A 21,584-nucleotide genomic window follows, 5' to 3' on the forward strand; every position below is an offset into this window, starting at 1 on the left:
TTACTCAGCTAACCCACTTGTGCCTCCAAATTTCTAATGGAGGACCTTATTTCAGTCATGAAACTTTGAGTGGTTTTGATTAGATCAAAGACAATGGTTGCTAAGTCAGAGTGGCTCTGCTTAAAATTCTCTGTCTGTTGCTGAGAAGATGATGGAAAAGGCTTGCTATTGCTAAACCTGTTTCTTCCACCATTATTGTTGTTGAAACCTTGTTGAGGTTTCTGTTGATCCTTCCATGAGAGATTTGGATGATTTCTCCATGAAGGATTATAGGTGTTTCTATAGGGTTCTCCCATGTAATTCACCTCTTCCATTGCTAGGTTCTCAGGATCATAAGCTTCTTCTTCAGAGGAAGCTTCCTTAGTACTGCCTGTTGCTGCTTGCATTCCAGACAGACTCTGAGAAATCATATTGACTTGCTGAGTCAATATTTTATTCTGAGCCAGTATGGCATTCAGAGTATCAATCTCAAGAACTCCTTTCTTTTGAGTCGTCCCACTATTCACAGGATTCCTTTCAGAAGTGTACATGAATTGGTTATCTGCAACCATTTCAATGAGTTTCTGAGCTTCTGTAGGCGTCTTCTTCAGATGAAAAGATCCTCTAGCAGAGCTATCCAATGATATCTTGGATAGTTCAGACAGACCATCATAGAAGATACCTATGATGCTCCATTCAGAAAGCATGTCAGAAGGACACCTTCTGATCAATTGCTTGTATCTTTCCCAAGCTTCATAGAGGGATTCACCTTCCTTCTGTCTGAAGTTTTGGACTTCCACTCTAAACTTGCTCAATTTTTGAGGTGGAAAGAACTTTGCCAAGAAGGCATTGACTAGCTTTTCCCAAGAGTTCAGGCTTTTCTTTAGGTTGTGAATCCAATCATGTCCTAGCTCTGTCTCTTACAGCAAAAGAAAAGAGCATAAGTCTGTAGACTTCAGGGTCAACCCCATTGGTCTTGACAGTGTCACAGATTTGCAAGAATTCAGCTAAGAACTGATGAGGATCTTCCAATGGAAGTCTATGAAACTTGCAATTCTGTTGTATTAGAGAAACTAATTGAGGCTTAAGCTCAAAGTTGTTTGCTCCAATGGCAGGGATTGAGATGATTCTCCCATAGAAGTCGAGAGTAGGTGCAGTAAAGTCACCAAGCATCTTGGTGCGCAGAAATTGTGATTACACTTTAATTATGTAAAATTCATCGCTCTTTCTTTCCCTGGTAATGGCGCCAAAAACATGATACCAATACCATGGTTCACAACTTCGCACAACTAACCAGCAAGTGTACTGGGTCGTCCAAGTAATACCTTATGTGAGTAAGGGTCGAATCCCACGGAGATTGTTGGTATGAAGCAAGCTATGGTCACCTTGTAAATCTCAGCCAGGCGGATATAAAAGAGTAATGGGGTTTTCGAAATTAATTAATAAAACAGGGATAGAAATACTTATGTAAATCACTGGTGAGAATTTCAGATAAGCAAATAGAGAAGCTTTCGTTCCTCTGAACCTCTGCTTTCCTGCTATCTTCATCCAATCAGTTTTACTCCTTTCCATGGCTGGCTTTATGTGATACATCACCATTGTCAAAGGCTACTTTCGGTCTTCTCTCGGGAAAATGATCCAAATGCCCTGTCACGGCACGGCTAATCGTCTGGAGGCATCACCCTTGTCAATGGTTTCATCTTATCCTCTCAGTGAAAATGGTCAACGCACCCTGTCACGGCACGGCTATTCATCTATCGGTTCTCGATCCTGCTGGAATAGGATTTACTATCCTTTTGCGTCTGTCACTACGCCCGGCAATCGCGAGTTTGAAGTTCGTCACAGTCATTCAATCATTGAATCCTACTCGGAATACCACAGACAAGGTTTAGACCTTCCGGATTCTCTTGAATGCCGCCATCATTCTAGCTTACACCACGAAGATTCCGATTAAGAGATCTAAGAGATACTCATTCAATTCTAATGTAGAACGGAAGTGGTTGTCAGGCACGCGTTCATAGGGAATGATGATGATTGTCACGTTCATCACATTCAGGTTGAAGTGCGAATGAATATCTTGGAAGCGAAATAAGATGAATTGAATAGAAAACAGTAGTACTTTGCATTAATTTTTGAGGAACAGCAGAGCTCCACACCTTAATCTATGGAGTGCAGAAACTCTACCGTTAAAAATACATAAGTGATAATGGAGTTCATTGGTCTCGGCCCCAAAGGGGAACCGGAGTAACCAAGACTTGATCACAGGATCAAAATACAATCTAGGATGTCTAATACAATAGTAAAAGGTCCTATTTATAATAAACTAGTCACTAGGGTTTACAGAAATAAGTAATTGATCCATAAATCCACTTCCGGGGCCCACTTGGTGTGTGCTTGGGCTGAGCTTGAGTTTTGCACGTGTAGAGGTCCTTCTTGGAGTTGAACGCCAGCATTTGTGCCAGTTTGGGCGTTCAACTCTGGTTTTGGATCCTTTTCTGGCACTGGACGCCAGAATTGGGCAGAGAGCTGGCGTTGAACGCCAGTTTGCGTCATCTATTCTTAGCCAAAGTATGGACTATTATATATTGCTGGAAAGCCCTGGATGTCTACTTTCCAACGCAATTGGAAGCGCGCCGGTTTGAGTTCTGTAGCTCCATAAAATCCATTTTGAGTGCAGGGAGGTCAGAATCCAATAGCATCAGCAGTCCTTCTTCAACCTCTGAATCTGATTTTTGCTCAAGTCCCTCAATTTCAGCCAGAAAATACCTGAAATCACAGAAAAACATACAAACTCATAGTAAAGTCCAGAAATGTGAATTTAACATAAAAACTAATGAAAACATCCCTAAAAGTAACTAGATTCTACTAAAAACATACTAAAAACAATGCCAAAAAGCGTATAAATTATCCGCTCATCACAACACCAAACTTAAATTGTTGCTTGTCCCCAAGCAACTGAAAATCAAATAGGATAAAAAAAAGAGAATATACTACAAATTCCAAACTATCAATGAAACATAGCTCCAATCAGATGAGCGGGACTTGTAGCTTTTTGCCTCTTGAATAGTTTTGGCATCTCACTTTATCCATTGAAGTTCAGAATGATTGGCTTCTATAGGAACTCAGAGTTTAGATAGTGTTATTGACTCTCCTAGTTCAGTATGATGATTCTTGAACACAGCTATTTTATGAGTCTTGGCCGTGGCCCTAAGCACTTTGTTTTCCAGTATTACCACCGGATACATAAATGCCACAGACACATAATTGGGTGAACCTTTTCAGATTGTGACTCAGCTTTGCTAAAGTCCCCAATCAGAGGTGTCCAGGGTTCTTAAGCACACTCTTTTTTGCTTTGGACCTTGACTTTAACCGCTCAGTCTCAAGTTTTCACTTGACACCTTCACGCCACAAGCACATGGTTAGGGACAGCTTGGTTTAGCCGCTTAGGCCAGGATTTTATTCCTTTAGGCCCTCCTATCCACTGATGCTCAAAGCCTTGGGATCCTTTTTATTTACCCTTGCCTTTTGGTTTTAAGGGTTATTGGCTTTTTTCTCTTGCCTCTTGGTTTTAAGAGCTTTTGGCTTTTTCTGCTTGCTTTTTCTTTTTCTTTCTAATTTTTTTTCGCCTATTTTTTTTTCTGCAAGCTTTGTTCTTTGCTGCTTTTTCTTGCTTCAAGAATCATTTTTATGATTTTTTAGATTATCAAATAACATGTCTCCTTGTCATCATTCTTTCAAGAGCCAACATATTTAACATTCTTAAACAACAACTTCAAAAGACATATGCACTGTTCAAGCATACATTCAGAAAACAAGAAGCATTGTCACCACATCAATATAATTAAACTAAGTTCAAGGATAAATTCGAAACTCATGTACTTGTTCTTTTGATTAAAACATTTTTCATTTAAGAGAGGTGATGGATTCATAGGACATTCATAACTTTAAGACAAAGTTACTAACTACTAATGATCATGTAATGAAGACACAAGCATAGATAAGCACTTAACATAGAAAACAAAAAACAGAAGAAATAAGAGCAAGGAATGAATCTACCTTAGTGATGATGGGGTTTCCTTCTTGAGGAACCAATGATGTCCTTGAGCTCTTCTATGTCTTTTCCTTGTCTTTGTTGCTCCTCCCTCATTGCTTTTTGATCTTCTCTTATTTCATGAAGGATGATGGAGTGCTCTTGATGTTCCACCCTTAATTGTCCCATGTTGGAACTTTATTCTCCTAGGGAGGTATTGATTTGCTCCCAATAGTTTTGTGGAGGAAAATACATTTGAGGCATCTCTTGGATCTCATGGTGATGAGCTTCATACGCCTCTTGAGCTCCATGAATGGGCTCTCTTGCTTGCTCCATCTTTTTCTTAGTGATGGGCTTTAGAGATGAATCTTTCCATCTCCCATTGCTCAGAGGTGAAAGCACTTGCCTTCTCTTTCCTCTTTGAGGTTTCTCTGGCCTTAGGTGCCATTAATGGTTATGGAAAAACAAAAAGCTTATGCTTTTACCACACCAAACTTAGAATGTTGCTCGCCCTCGAGCAAAAGAAGAAAGAATAGAAGAAGAAGAAGAAGAAGAAGAAGAAGATATGGAGGAGATGGGGGGATGTGTGTATTCGACCATATGGGTGGGATTGGGTGGGAAAGAGATATTGAATTTTGTAGGTAAGTGGGATGTATGGATGTGAGTGGTGAATGGAAAACAGAAGGGATGATCATGAATGGAGAGAGATGGTGAGGTAGGTGGGGATCCTGTGGGGTCCACAGATCCTGAGGTGTTCAAGGATTTACAACCTTGCACCAAATTAGGCATGTAAAATGCCCTTGCACACAACTCTGGGCGTTCAGCGCCAGGTTGGTGCCCATTTTGGGCGTTCAACGCCCATTTGTTGGCCATTTCTGGTGTTGAACGCCAGAACCATGCTTGTTCTGGGCGTTCAGCGCCAGCTCTTCTCCAGGGTGCCATTCTGGCGTTCAGCGCCCAGATGATGCCCATTTTGGGCGTTCAGCGCCCAGACACTGCCCATTTTGGGCGTTCAGCGCCAGAACCATGCTCTGTTCTGGCGTTGAACGCCAGGCAGGTGCTCCCTCCAGGGTGTGATTTTTCTTCTGCTGTTTTTGATTCCGTTTTTGATTTTTTTTTGTTTATTTTGTGACTCCACATGATCATGAACCTATAAAGAAATATAACTAAGAAAAATATAGTTAGATAAATAAAAATTGGGTTGCCTCCCAACAAGCGCTTCTTTAATGTCAATAGCTTGACAGTGGGCTTTCATGGAGTCTCACAGATGTTCAGAGCATTGTTGAGACTCTCCAACACCAAACTTAGAGTTTGGATATGGGAGTTCAACACCAAACTTAGAGTTTGACTGTGGGGGCTTTGTTTGACTCTGCTTTGAGAGAAACTTTTTATGCTTCCTCTCCATGGATGCAGAGAGAGATCCTTGAGTTGTAAACACAAGGTTGTCCTCATTTATTTGAAGGATCAATTCTCCTCTGTCCACATCAATCACAGCTCTTGCTGTGGCTAGGAAAGGTCTTCCTAGGATGATGGATTCATCCTCTTCCTTTCCAGTATCCAAGACTATGAAATCAGCAGGGATGTAAAGGCCTTCAACCTTTACTAACACGTCCTCTACTTGTCCATAAGTCTGTTTTCTTGAATTATCTGCCATCTCTAATGAGATTCTAGCAGCTTGCACCCCATAGATTCCCAGTTTCTCTATTACAGAGAGAGGCATGAGATTTATTCCTGAACCAAGGTCACACAGAGCCTTAAAGATCATGGTGCCTATGGTACTAGGTATTATGAACTTTCCAGGATCCTGTCTCTTCTGAGGCAATGTCAGTTGATCCAGATCACTTAGTTCATTGGTGGACAAGGGAGGTTCATCTTTCCAAGTTTCAATACCAAATAATTTGGCATTCAGCTTCATGATTGCACCAAGAAACATGGCAGCTTGCTCTTCAGTAACATCCTCATTCTCTTCAGAAGAGGAATACTCATCAGAGCTCATGAATGGCATAAGGAGGTTCAATGGAATCTCTATGGTCTCTAGATGAGCCTCAGAGTCCTTTGGTTCCTCAGAGGGAAGCTCCTTATTGACCACTGGACGTCCCAGGAGGTCTTCCTTCTTGGGATTCACGTTCTCTCCTTCCCTTACAGGTTCGGCCATGGTGCTTATGTCAATGGCCTTGCACTCTCCTTTTGGATTCTCTTCTGTATTGCTTGGGAGAGTACTAGGAGGGATTTCAGTGATCCTTTTACTCAACTGGCCCACTTGTGCTTCCAGATTTCTAATGGAAGACCTTGTTTTATTCATGAAACTTACAGTGGCCTTAGATAGATCAGAGACTAAGTTTGCTAAGCTAGATGGATTCTGCTCAGAATTCTCTGTCTGTTACTGAGTGGATGATGGAAAAGGCTTGCTATTGCTAAACCTGTTTCTTCCACCATTATTAAAGTCTTGTTGAGGCCTTTGATCCTTCCATGAGAGATTTGGATGATTTCTCCATGATGGATTATAGGTGTTTCCATAAGGTTCACCTAAGTAATTCACCTCTGCTATTACAGGGTTCTCAGGATCATAAGCTTCTTCTTCAGAAGATGCCTCTTGAGTACTGTTGGATGCACCTTGCATTCCATTCAGACTCTGAGAAATCATATTGACTTGCTGAGTCAATATTTTATTCTGAGCCAATATGGCATTCAGAGTATCAATTTCAAGAACTCCTTTCTTCATAGGCGTCCCATTACTCACAGGATTCCTCTCAGAAGTGTACATGAACTGGTTATTAGCAACCATGTCAATGAGTTCTTGAGCTTCTGCAGGCATTTTCTTTAGGTGAATAGATCCACCTGCAGAAGTATCCAATGACATCTTAGCTAATTCAGATAAACCATCATAGAATATATCCAGGATGGTCCATTCTGAAAGCATGTCAGAAGGACACTTTTTGGTCAACTGTTTGTATCTTTCCCAAGCTTCATAGAGGGATTCACCATCTTTTTGTTTGAAGGTTTGAACATCCACTCTAAGCTTGCTCAGCTTTGAGGAGGAAAGAACTTGGCTAAGAAAGCCGTGACCAGCTTATCCCAAGAGTTCAGGCTATCTTTAGGTTGAGAGTCCAACCATATTCTAGCTCTGTCTCTTACAGCAAATGGGAAAAGCATGAGCCTGTAGACTTCAAGATCTACTCTATTAGTCTTAACAGCATCACAGATCTGCAAGAATTCAGTTAAGAACTGAAAAGGATCTTCTGATGGAAGTCCATGAAACTTGCAGTTCTGCTGCATCAGAGAAACTAATTGAGGTTTCAGCTCAAAATTGTTTGCTCCAATGGTAGGAATGGAGATGCTTCTTCCATGTAAATTGGAATTTGGTGCAGTAAAGTCACCAAGCATTCTCCTTGCATTGTTGTTGGGTTCGGCTGTCATCTCCTTTACTTGTTCGAAATTTTCAATCAAGTTGTCTCTGGATTGTTGTAATTTAGCTTTTCTTAGTTTCCTCTTCAGAGTCCTTTCAAGTTCTGGATTAGCTTCAACAAGAATGCCTTTTTCTCTGTCCCTGCTCATATGACAAAGAAGAGGGCACAGAAAAATAATAATAATAGGGATCCTTTTTACCCAAGTATAGAGGTTCCCTTTAGGTGAGTGGAAGAAAAGGAGAAGAAAAGAGAGAGAGGGAATTTTCGAAAATTATTTTTGAAAAATAGTTAGTGATTTTCGAAAATAGTTTTTGAAAAAAGGTTAGTGATTTGATTTTTTTTTCGAAAATTAAAATAAAAAATTAAAATAATTAGTTAATTAAAAAGAATTTTTGAAAAAGAGGGAAGATATTTTCGAAAATTAGAGAGAGAGAGTTAGTTAGGTGGTTTTGAAAAAGGTAGGAAACAAACAAAAAGTTAGTTAGTTAGTTGAAACAAATTTGAAAATCAATTTTGAAAAGATGAGAAGATAAGAAGTTAGAAAAGATATTTTAAAATCAAATTTTTGAAAAAGATAAGATAAGAAGATATTTTTGAAAAGATATGATTGAAATTAGTTTTGAAAAAGATTTGATTTTTAAAATCACAATTAATGACTTGATTCACAAGAAATCACAAGATATGATTCTATAATTTAAAGTTTGAATCTTTCTTAACACGCAAGTAACAAACTTGAAATTTTTGAATCAAAACATTAATTGATGATGCTATTTTCGAAAATTATGTGAGAAAGATAAGAAAAATATTTTTGAAAAATATTTTTAAAATTTTCGAAAATAACTAAGAAAAATGAAAAAGATTTGATTTTTGAAAAAGATTTTGAAAAAGATAAGATTTTCAAATTGAAAATTTGATTTGACTCATAAAAATAACTGGATTTTAAAAAATTTTTGAAAAAGTCAAATCTAATTTTCGAAATTTTAAGAGAGAAAAAGGGAAAGATATTTTTTTTTTTTTGAATTTTTTTTTAAGATGAGAGAGAAAAACAGAAAAATGATGCAATGCATGAAATTTTTAGATTAAAACAATGAAAGCATGCAAGAATGCTATGAATGTCAAGATGAACACCAAGAACACTTTGAATGCCAAGATGAACACCAAGAACATATTTTTGAAAAATTTTTAATGCAAGGAAAACATGCAAGACACCAAACTTAGAATTCTTTAATGCTTAGACACTAAGAATTCAAGAATGCATATGAAAAACAAGAAAAGACACAAAACATACAAATGCAAAGATCAAACAAGAAGACTTACCAAGAACAACTTGAAGATCATGAAGAACACTATGAATGCATGATTTTTTCGAAAAATGCAAGAGGCACATGCAATTGACACCAAACTTATAACATGACTCAAGACTCAAACAAGAACATAAAAAATATTTTTGATTTTTATGATTTTCTAATTTTTTTGTATTTTTTTTCGAAAATTATTTGAAAAACAAAAATAAGGATTCCAAAATTTTTAATATGAATTCCAGGAATCTTATGCTCTTTAGTCTAAAGCTCCAATCAAAGGGTCAGGCATGGCTTAATAGCCAGCCAAGCTTTAGAATGGATTTACATCCATTGAGGTGATTAGTTGAAGACCAATCCCAAAGGAGTTTGGGTATGGCTTTTCAGCGAGATAGGATTCAACATGTTACCATGAAACTCTAGAATTCATTCTTAAAAATTTTGAAGCCATAGAATAATTTATTTTTGAAAACATTATTTTTATTATTAAATTTTTTTTTTTCGAAAACAAAGGAAAAATTTTTGAAAGATTTTTGAAAAATGTTTGAAAACAAAACAAAAAGAAAATTACCTGATTTGAGCAACAAGATGAACCTTCAGTTGTCCAAACTCGAACAATCCCCGGCAACGGCGCCAAAAACTTGGTGCGCAGAAATTGTGATTACACTTTAATTATGTAAAATTCATCGCTCTTTCTTTCCCTGGTAATGGCGCCAAAAACATGATGCCAATACCATGGTTCACAACTTCGCACAACTAACCAGCAAGTGCACTGGGTCGTCCAAGTAATACCTTACGTGAGTAAGGGTTGAATCCCACGGAGATTGTTGGTATGAAGCAAGCTATGGTCACCTTGTAAATCTCAGTCAGGCGGATATAAAATAGTAATGGGGTTTTCGAAATTAATTAATAAAACAGGGATAGAAATACTTATGTAAATCACTGGTGAGAATTTCAGATAAGCGAATAGAGATGCTTTCGTTCCTCTGAACCTCTGCTTTCCTGCTATCTTCATCCAATCAGTGTTACTCCTTTCCATGGCTGGCTTTATGTGATACATCACCATTGTCAAAGGCTACTTTCGGTCTTCTCTCGGGAAAATGATCCAAATGCCCTATCACGGCACGGCTAATCGTCTGGAGGCATCACCCTTGTCAATGGTTTCATCTTATCCTCTCAGTGAAAATGGTCAACGCACCCTGTCACGGCACGGCTATTCATCTGTCGGTTCTCGATCCTGCTGGAATAGGATTTACTATCCTTTTGCGTCTGTCACTACGCCCGGCAATCGCGAGTTTGAAGTTCGTCACAGTCATTCAATCATTGAATCCTACTCGGAATACCACAGACAAGGTTTAGACCTTCCGGATTCTCTTGAATGCTGCCATCATTTTAGCTTACACCACGAAGATTCCGATTAAGAGATCTAAGAGATACTCATTCAATTCTAATGTAGAACGGAAGTGGTTGTCAGGCACGCGTTCATAGGGAATGATGATGATTGTCACGTTCATCACATTCAGGTTGAAGTGCGAATGAATATCTTGGAAGCGAAATAAGATGAATTGAATAGAAAACAGTAGTACTTTGCATTAATCTTTGAGGAACAGCAGAGCTCCACACCTTAATCTATGGAGTGCAGAAACTCTACCGTTAAAAATACATAAGTGATAATGGAGTTCATTGGTCTCGGCCCCAGAGGGGAACCGGAGTAACCAAGACTTGATCATAGGATCAAAATACAATCCAGGATGTCTAATACAATAGTAAAAGGTCCTATTTATAATAAAATAGTCACTAGGGTTTACAGAAATAAGTAATTGATCCATAAATCCACTTCTGGGACCCACTTGGTGTATGCTTGGGCTGAGCTTGAGTATATCACGTGTAGAGGTCCTTCTTGGAGTTGAACGCCAGCATTTGTGCCAGTTTGGGCGTTCAACTCTGGTTTTGGATCCTTTTCTGGCGCTGGACGCCAGAATTGGGCAGAGAGCTGGCGTTAAACACCAGTTTGCGTCATCTATTCTTGGCCAAAGTATGGACTATTATATATTGCTGAAAAGCCCTGGATGTCTACTTTCCAACGCAATTGGAAGAGCGCCATTTTGAGTTTTGTAGCTCCAGAAAATCCATTTTGAATGCAGGGAGGTCAGAATCCAACAGCATCAGCAGTCCTTCTTCAACCTCTGAATCTGATTTTTGCTCAAGTCCCTCAATTTCAGCCAGAAAATATCTGAAATCACAGAAAAACATACAAACTCATAGTAAAGTCCAGAAATGTGAATTTAACATAAAAACTAATGAAAACATCCCTAAAAGTAACTAGATTCTACTAAAAACATACTAAAAACAATGCCAAAAAGCGTATAAATTATCCGCTCATCATATCTTCCTTGCATTGTTTGCATTGTTGTTTTTGGCTGCCATGGCTTCTTCCTCCTTGAAGAGCTCTGTTAGGCCCTCTAGAGAGAGTTGTGCTTTAGCTTCTCTTAGCTTTCTCTTCAAGGTCCTTTCAGGTTCAGGATCAGCTTGAACAAGTATGCCTTTATCTTTGCTCCTGCTCATATGAAAGAGAAGAGAACAAAAAAGTAGGGAATCTTCTATGTCACTATATAGAGATTCCTTGAGGTGTCAGAAGAAAAGAAGAATAGAAAGAGGAGGTAGATAGAAGAGAATTCAAACTTATCAAGAGGGATAGAGTTCGAATTGCACCTTGAGGAGGAGTGTTAGTCCCTTAAATAGAAGGATGTGAGAAGAGGGGAAGAATTTTCGAAATTAAAGTAAAAGATTTTGAAATAATTAAAAAGAAATTTGAAAATTTGATTGAGATTTTCGAAAATTAAGATTGGGAAAGAAGTTAAGTGATTTTTGAAAAAGATTTTGAAATTAGAAATAAAAAATATATAATTGAGAGTTAATTTTGAAAAAGATGTGATTGAAAAGATATGATTGAGAAGATATGATTGAAAATCAATTTTAAAAATAAGAAAGTTTTAAAATTAAAGTTGATTACTTGACTAACAAGAAATTAAAAGATATGATTCTAAAATTTAAAATTTGATTCTTTCTTAATAGGCAAGTAACAACTTGAAAATTTTGAAGTAAATCATTAATTATAGCAAGGATTTTCGAAAATAAAAAAATGGAAAGAAATTGATTTTGAAGAGATATGATTGAAAAGATATGATTTGAAAAAGATTTGATTTTGAAAAATTATGAAAATTTGAAAAAGATTTGAATTGAAAACAAAATCCCTCTAGTGGCCTTCTGGCATTAAACGCCCAGAATGGCATCCATTCTGGCGTTTAACGCCCAAAATGCTACCTTTTTGGGCGTTAAACGCCCAGCCAGGGTACCTGGCTGGCGTTTAAATGCCAGTTTTCCTTCTTCACTGGGCATTTTGAACGCCCAGCTTTTTCTGTTTAATTCCTCTGCTGAATGTTCTGAATCTTCAATTCTCTGTATTATTGACTTGAAAAGACACAATTTTGAAAATATTTTTGAATTTTTAATGATAAGAAACAAAAAAAAATGCAACTAAGATCAAATAAACAATGCATGCAAGACACCAAACTTAAAATTAGACACTAGACTCAAACAAGAAACATAAAATATTTTTGATTTTTATGATTTTATAAAAATTTTTTGTGATTTTCGAAACTTATATGGAAAAGAGAATAAAGAGATTCAAAACTTTTTAATAAGAATTCCAGGAATCATGCAATGTTAATCTAAAGCTTCAGTCTAAAAAGATTAGACATGGCTGGCCAAGCTTCAGCAGGACATTACATTCAGCAGCTAAATTGATGAAAATCAATCAACTTTTGTGATGATAAGAACATCACCTTGAAACTCTAGAATTCATTCTTAAAAATTCTGAAAAATAAAAAGAAAAGTACCTAATCTAAGCAACAAGATGAACCGTCAGTTGTCCACACTCGAACAATCCCCAGCAACGGCGCCAAAAACTTGGTGCAGAAAATTGTGATCATCAACAATGGCGCCAAAGACTTGGAGCTCTCAAACGTGAATCACACTTAGTCACAATTCCGCACAACTAACCAGCAAGTGCACTGGGTCGTCCAAGTAATACCTTACGTGAGTAAGGGTCGATCCCACGGAAATTGTCAGCTTGAAGCAAGCTATGGTCATCTTGTAAATCTCAGTCAGGCAGATTCAAATGGTTATGGAGGATTGATAATTAAAAGATGAATAAAACATAAAATAAAGATAGAGATACTTATGTAATTCATTGGTGAGAATTTCAGATAAGCGTATGAAGATGCTTTGTTCCTCCTAAACTTCTGCTTTCCTATTGCCTTCATCCAATCATTCATACTCCCTTCCATGGCAAGCTTTATGTTGAGCATCACCGTTGTCAATGGCTACTTCCCGTCCTCTCAGTGAAAATGTTCCAAATGCGCTGTCACCGTACAGCTAATCATCTGTCGGTTCTCGATCATGTTGGAATAGGATCCATTGATCCTTTTGCGTCTGTCACACGCCCAACAATCGCGAGTTTGAAGCTCGTCACAGTCATCCCTTCCCAGATCCTACTCAGAATACCACAGACAAGGTTTAGACTTTCTGGATCTCAAGAATGACCGCCAATAATTCTAGCCTATACCACGAAGATTCCGATCTTAGATTAAAAACCCAAGAGATACGCATTGAATCCATTACTAGTAGAACAGAGGTGGTTGTCAGGCACCTGTTCATAGGTGAGAATGATGATGAGTGTCACGGATCATCACATTCATCAAGTTGAAGAACGAATGAATATCTTAGAGAAGAAGTAGGCGTGAATTGAATAGAAAAACAGTAGTACTTTGCATTAATTCATGAAGAACAGCAGAGCTCCACACCTTAATCTATGGTGTGTAGAAATTCCACCGTTGAAAATACATAAGAACAAGGTTCAGGCATGGCCGTGAGGCTAGCCTCCCAAAACGTGATCAAGTGTATCAAAGGTATGAGTAAAAGATGAAAATACAATAGCAAAAGGTCCTATTTATAGAAAACTAGTAGCCTAGGGTTACAGAAATAGGTAATTAATGCAGAAATCTTCTTCCGGGCCCACTTGGTGTGTGCTTGGGCTGAGCATTGAAGCTTTCATGTGTAGAGACTTTTCTTAGAGTTAAACGCCAGCTTTTGTGCCAGTTTGGGCGTTTAACTCCAGCTTTTGTGCCAATTCTAGCGTTAAACGCCATAATTCTTGAGCTAAATTGGAACGCCTGTTTGGGCCATCAAATCTCGAGCAGAGTATGGACTATTATATATTTTTGGAAAGCACAGGATGTCTAATTTCCAATGCAATTGAGAGCGCACCAATTGAGCTTCTGTATCTCCAGAAAATCTACTTCGAGTGCAGGGAGGTCAGAATCCAACAGCATCTGCAGTCCTTTTTCAGCCTCTAAATCAGATTTTTGCTCAGGTCCCTCAATTTCAGCCAGAAAATACTTGAAATCATAGAAAAAAAACACAAACTCATAGTAAAGTCTAGAAAAGTGAATTTTAAATAAAAAATAATAAAAATATAATAAAAACTAACTAAAATATACTAAAAACATACTAAAAACAATGCCAAAAAGCATATAAATTATCCGCTCTTCAAGGCATCTCAAGGATTTCTCGTTGAGGTAGCTCCACATGCTCTTGTTGAGGTGCATGCGTAGGCTCTCTAGTTTGCTCCATCTTTCTTTTAGTGATGGGCTTGTTGGTAGCATGAATCCCCACACCTTCGTACTGTTGTACCAGCAAGTGCACTAGGTCGTCCAAGTAATACCTGAGCAAGTCAGGGTCGATCCCACGAGGATTGTGGTTTGAAGCAAGCTATGGTTATCCTGCAGGTCTTAATTAGGCAGATCAGAAGGATTTAAGGTGTTTTAATATTGTATAAATTATTTTTTATATCAAATAGAGTCAGTAATGGGAATAGAGAAAAAGAGTAATTAGAACACAGAAGTTGTGTAAACTATGAAAATATAATAGTTAAGGTTTGGAGTTGCTTAGCCATTCTGAATTAATTCTGGTATTACTGTCTTCTTTGCTTGTGAGTGATGTCTTCAATGGCAGACTACAAGTGATTGGTGCCTTTATTGATAGATCGTCAATACTCCTCCGGATCTGAACCCTAGGGTTAGTGTGGATCTATCTCTGCTTGAGGGTGAAGCGCGTACAGTCCATTATCCTTCATGATCCTACTCAAAATGCCACAAACAAGGTCGGATCTTCTGGATCAGGGAATGCTGCATCATAGGGTTCTAGCCTCTAACACAGAGACCATAATCTCCCCAAAATCAGCAAAACTGGTGTCTCAAGAAGTCCCCAACGAAGTCGTAGATTAGCCATCTGAGAGATGTATGATTCAAGCTAGTGGTGCGTGCTTTCCACTGAGGTATTTACGCGAACCCAAGTAGACGTGGGTGTTTGTCAGGCACGTTCGTTTTAATGTGATGAACAAAGCTGATTGTTCGATTATTCTATCCACCACGCTGAAGTGCGAATATACATCTTAGAATTAATCAAACATGGATTGAAGAAGAAACAATAATACTTTTATTAATTCATAGGACTCAGCAGGGCTCCTCCCCTCTGTAGAACCTATGCACAATTACTCAAGAGGGGGGTGAATTGAGTATTGCAACAACAATGAATCTTTTTGCGAAAGTTAAAGACAATATACAAAAGTGTTATTGTACTAGTATTTTTCCAAGAGCTTAACTCAATTGCTAAGCATTTATAAGGAGCTTTTACTTTCCAATAGACACCAACTCAAATAAATTGATCAAGCTTTTCACCAATCGGACTTAAACTATTCCTTAAGTACTTACGAAGCTACTTTTCGATCACAATTTATTTGCTCAAAGGTAAAAGGTAAAAGACAATAATATTGAAGAGATGAGTTTGGAGAGATGCAAACGCTATTTAGAGTGGTTCGGCACAATCCTTGTCCTACGTCCACTTTCTTTCTCAATCGCTATTGAGATGTTCCACTATTGCCAAGCTTCAAGGTGCTCGCACAAAACCTTTTACAATCCGAGTCCTTAGTTTCTAACACCTCACGGTATATGATCACCACTCGTATACTAACCCACTCCACTTAAAGATACCTTCTCTAAGATTTGCCTTGAGTACTTAGTATACTTCTTTGGTATCCTCACCGACTATAGTGTTTATAACTCTTGACTCAACCTTGGAGATCACACTCCAATTTACAAAGTGTACAAGAAAACAATTCTCAAAGAATTGTTGAGATGAAATGAGTACTCTCTAGAAGAGTGTATGATTACAAGTTTAGCACTATTGAACCAATTGATATTGCTCTCTCAAATTGTGTATTATAACACCTTAAAAATGTGTAGAATGAAAGAATATGAACAAGATAGTTTGCAAATACTCACGTATGTGAAATAAGGCTTCAATCCATCTATTTATAGACTCCCCAAACCTTAGAAATGTTGGGGAGTTAATGGGATGGAGCCTTTTTGTCAAAACTAGCCGTTTTTTATGTTTTTGAATCATTTGCATCGATGCATAACACTTTGCATCGATGCAAATGTGTCTTTGAAGCTGAAATTTGAATTTTCAGCTAGGTTGCATCGATGCAAACATCTTTGCATCGATGCAACAAGTCGTCGCATGCTTTGCATCGATGCAAGATGAGTGTGCATCGATGCAAACCTTAAAGAATGGCTTAAAATCACTTCAAAATACTTAGGATTGATCTCAAACTTGTTGGAGTCAATTCCTATGCTTTTGTACCTTTGAAAACAAGTTTTTAAACCATTTGGCTAGCATCGAATTGCAAGATGTGCATCAAAACATTTGTGAGTGTGTGTTGAGAGATTTAGCAATTGGTTCTTAACAAGAAGTTACCTAAGTCCTAAGACACTATACTTGTCTTCAAATGTTGTGGACTTGAGTTTCTTGTTGTTGTGTTGCTTTCAACTCTTCATTCCTCAACGTTGAATGTTGGTTGATCTTTCAACATGCTTGTTCATTCAAGTTGTTTGTTGGTTTGTCTTTCATGTCGTTTGTTGGTTTGTCATTCATCAAAACCTACGAATACAAACTTCGCATACAAGCAACATGATTTACAATTTCCCCCTTTTTGATAATGACAAACCAATTTTGAGGATATGCATTTATAAATGATTTTGAAAGCAACAATAATGCACTTTGTTTTATAGAAATCTTTGGAGAAGACTTCACAAAAAAATTTTGCAGGAGTTCCCCCTAAATATGTGCATTTGTTCCCTTAAAGGGCGTTTATCAAAGAAAACGATTTAGATATCAAAGTTTTTGCTTAGCGGAAGTCTTTTTGAAAACATTGTTTCGCAAACTTATTTCTTCTTTTCAAATCCTCAAACTTCTTCTTTTTCAAAAGTTCAAAATTTCAAATATCCTCAAACTTCTCTTCCCCCTTTTGACATTATCAAAAAGAAAGGAGTTTGAAATGTGTCATAGAAGCATGCATAAAACAATGAATTTTTTTAAGTTCAATTTCTCTATTAATTTCAAGGATGAGATATTCCCCCTTTCAAAAAGAATTTGATTTCCTCTTTTTATATATATAACAAGCATGCATAATTCCCCCTAAAGAAGTGAAATATATTAAAGCATGCACATTAACTTAAAATAGGGGTACCAAGCCTATTTTGAGTTATTCACCAAATAAGCATACAAGCATTAATCATTAAACAAAATTTATGAAGGAAATATCAAAGTATTTAAACCATAATAGAAATCCTTAGCTTACTAGGAGTTAGTTTAACAGTTCATATAATCAAATAAACATAAAGCAATAAAAAGTGACTTGATGAAGAGGAGACAATCAATCTTGGTCTTCATCATCATCAGTATCCTCTTCATATGGTAGGTGGATGCCGAAATGCTCATATAAGTCATCAATACGACGATCCAAGCGACCCGTGCGATGATCTACACGAGACACACGACGATTAAGTGCTTCAAGTTGCCTACCATGCTCTACTTCAATCCTTTGGATGTTTTGGTTGATGGATTGTAATTCTCTCATTACATCAACCAAGGAGGGTGGTTCTTGAGGTGCTTGTGGAGGAGCTTGCTCTTGAGGACCTTGTTCATCAACATTTCTTCTTCCCATTTTGTTGAGAAGATGAGTGTTGATACAAGATTGAGGTGGTACTTCCTTTGCAATCTCATTTGATACATCAATACCAACATAATCAAAGACTTTAGACCATAGGCAAAGGAATCCTAATCCACCATTCCTATCCTTCATCTTGAGCCTAATCATATGTTGTACTATAAAGTATGGCCAATTAATCTTAATCCCATTCATCATAGCCCACATGACAATCAAATCTTCATCATTTACATTCGCATGCCCGGATATTCTAGGTTGCAATATATAGGTGACTAGATATAACAAAGTTCTATGTTCCGCACTCATTGAATTGCAACTAATTTTGGAGTGAGCTCCTTGTACAAGGTTGAACAAATGCATGGCATTGTCCTTTGAATAATCCCATTCATCAATTGGGGTTTTACCACCTTAAAACAAGTCACCTTGATTTGGCAACTCCCAAATGGTGGCTAACTCATCACCATCTAGCCTATAATCCTTTCTTCCTATCTTGAAGAATAATGTGAAATTTGATTCATCTTCCTCATCAATCTCAATCATGAGTGTACTATAGGCTATGGCAACTAAATCCGGATAAAATTTACTCTTAATTTGAACAAAATCCATGAGGCCTTGATGAACTAGAATAGCCTTAAGAGTATCAAACTTATGAATGACAAGAAGGGTCGGATCCAAATACCTCGGAGGAATTTCCTTTCTTCCGGCGAGCCTTGCCTCATAGAATTGAAGATCTTCATTAGAGGCAAAGTACCTTGCCAAAGGATGATTATTTAGAGGTGGAACCACACTTGAAGAGCCTTTTGACTTCTTGATGGTTCTCTTGATTCTAGGCATTGTGGATGATTTTGTTTTATGGGTTTTGTAGAGGAGAATGTGGGGACTTCAAATATGTAATTTGTTTGTAGTGGGTATCTAAGTTTTGTGAGTTGTATGAAGCTATATGTGAGCTTGTTTTAGAGGTTATGGAGGTTTGAATGTGGGGATATGAGTTGTGAGGTTGAAGATGATGAAAAAGTGGGGTTTTGTTGCTCAAAAATGCCAAATTCACATGTTTTTGTGCAATTTGGTCGTGTTTGCATCGATGCAATAGGCTTTGCATCGATGCACATAGCACGTTGTGTGCTTTGCATCGATGCAAAGCTTGGTTGCATCGATGCAACATGCATCATTTTGCCCAAAATCACCAAATTTTCATCCTTTGGTGGTTCTTTCTTCAATCCTTTGAGTTCCATCATGTATATACTCACTTAAACCATTATAAACTTCAATTTGTTAATCCTCCATTGTTTATAATCTTTAAATTCTTCAATCTACCTCAAGATTAATCACTCATTCATCAACTCATAAACCTACAAAACAATGGCTAATTGGATATCTCCAATGCTTAAGTTAGTAAGAGATACAAAAATAGCAATATAAATACAATGAATTCAAACAAATCATATTAGATTAGAATCCAAGATACCAAGTTCATTTCGGATGTTAAAAAAACTTTCTTTACATAAAGGTTTAGTGAAGATGTCCGCTAGTTGTTTACTAGTTTCGACAAATTCAATAACCACATCACCCTTTTCAACATGGTCTCTTATGAAGTGATGTCTAATCTCAATATGCTTGGTTCTTGAATGTTGAACCGGATTCTTGGTTAAATTTATTGCACTAGTATTATCACATTTGATAGGAATGTGATCAAGCATGAGTCCATAGTCCACAAGTTGTTGTTTCATCCATAAAATTTGGGCGCAACAACTACCGGCGGCTACATACTCGGCTTCGGCGGTAGACAAGGCTACACTTACTTGTTTCTTACTATGCCATGAAACAAGAGAGTTTCCTAGCAAGTGACAAGTGCCGCTAGTGCTTTTCCTATCCAATTTGCAACCGGCAAAATCGGAATCGGAATAACCAATCAAATCACAAGTGGATCCTTTCGGATACCACAATCCAACATTTAATGTTCCTATGAGATACTTCATAATCTTTTTCACCGCACTTAAGTGAGATTCCTTAGGATTAGCTTGGTATCTCGCACACATGCATACACTAAACATGATATATGGCCTACTTGCCGTTAGATAAAGTAATGATCCTATCATGCCTCTATACTTCTTTACATCTATGTTTTTACCTTGTTCATCTTTGTCAAGGTAGCAAGTAGTGCTCATTGGTGTGTCCATTGCCTTAGCATTGTCCATTCCAAATCTTTTGAGCAATTCCTTGCAATATTTGGTTTGGCTAACGAAAGTTCCTTCTTTTCCTTGTTTGATTTGAAGACCAAGGAAGACGTTGAGTTCGCCCATCATGGACATTTCAAATTCACTTTGCATGAGGTTTGAGAAAAACTTGCAAAGTGATTCGTTAGTTGAACCAAATATTATGTCATCGACGTAAACTTGTACCAAAAGGATATTTTTGTTTTCAATCATGATAAATAAAGTTGTATCAACCTTCCCTCTTCTAAAACCCTTTTCTATTAAAAACTTGCTCAAACGTTCATACCAAGCTCTTGGAGCTTGTTTAAGACCATAAAGAGCTTTCTTGAGTTTAAAAACATGATTAGGATTTTCATAATCCTCAAAACCGGGAGGTTGTTCAACATATACTTCTTCTTGAATGAAACCATTAAGAAAGGCACTCTTAACATCCATTTGATAAAGTTTGAAGTTATAAGAGGATGCAAAAGCAAGTAACATCCTAATAGCTTCTAATCTAGCTACGGGAGCATAAGTTTCGTCATAATCAATGCCTTCCTCTTGATTATAACCTTTAGCTACCAATCTAGCTTTGTTTCTAACAATTGTACCATTTTCATCGAGTTTATTTCTAAAAACCCATTTTGTTCCTACAATTGTTTGATTACTTGGTTTAGGCACCAATTCCCAAACGTCATTTCGTTTGAATTGGTTAAGCTCCTCTTGCATTGCCATAGCCCAATGTTCATCATCAATTGCGGACTCAATGGTAGATGGTTCAATTTGAGAAACAAAAGCACTATATGCAAATAAATTTCTAAAAGTGGATCGAGTTGTTACCCCTTTCGAAACATCACCAATGACGTTGTCTAGAGGATGATCCTTTGAAGTACGCCAAACCTTTGGAAGTGCATTTATTTGTGCTTGTGATGGTTCAATTTCTTCAACTTGAACACTATCCTTTGTTGAGCTTGTAGAGGCTTCATTTAAATCTTTTTCTTTGTCTTCACCATTCAAATTTAGTGAATCAAAGTTTTCTACATTTTCATCAAAATCTTTTCTAGCACAACAACGGTTAGTTTCATCAAAAGCGACATGAATACTTTCTTCCATAGTCATGATGCGTTTATTATATACTCTAAAAGCTTTGCTAGTTAAAGAGTAGCCTAAGAAGATTCCTTCATCAGCCTTAGCATCAAATTTGCCTAAGTTATCTTTTCCATTATTTAGAATAAAGCATTTACAACCAAAGACGTGCAGGTGGGAAATATTTGGATTTCTTCCTTTGTACAATTCGTATGGTGTTTTCTTAAGAATAGGTCGAATGATAATCCTATTCATAACATAACACGCGGTACTAACCGCATCCGCCCAAAAGTACTTAGGAATATTGGCCTCATTGAGCATAGTTCTCGCCATTTCTTCTAAATGACGATTTTTCCTTTCAACCACACCATTTTGTTGTGGTGTTCTAGGAGAGGAAAAATTATGCTCAATGCCATTTTCTTCACAAAAAGTTTCAAAAAGATTGTTTTCAAATTCTCCACC

At 37.4% G+C, this 21,584-nt stretch overlaps 2 non-coding genes across 2 annotated transcripts; both read left to right on the forward strand.

Moving 5' to 3' along the window:
* Nucleotides 1-684: 684 nt before the first annotated feature.
* Nucleotides 685-788, forward strand: LOC148573737 (small nucleolar RNA R71). The gene has a single exon (XR_015905754.1). It is a non-coding gene; the product is annotated as a small nucleolar RNA R71 (small nucleolar RNA).
* Nucleotides 789-6,923: 6,135 nt separating this feature from the next.
* LOC148573738 (small nucleolar RNA R71) lies at nt 6,924-7,031 on the forward strand. Its single transcript, XR_015905511.1, has one exon. It is a non-coding gene; the product is annotated as a small nucleolar RNA R71 (small nucleolar RNA).
* The last annotated feature ends 14,553 nt before the right edge of the window (nt 7,032-21,584 follow it).

This window comes from Arachis ipaensis, chromosome B2, assembly GCF_059453495.1.
Source record: "Arachis ipaensis isolate K30076 ecotype BB chromosome B2, ASM5945349v1, whole genome shotgun sequence".
In the NCBI taxonomy this organism is placed as follows: Eukaryota; Viridiplantae; Streptophyta; class Magnoliopsida; order Fabales; family Fabaceae; genus Arachis; species Arachis ipaensis.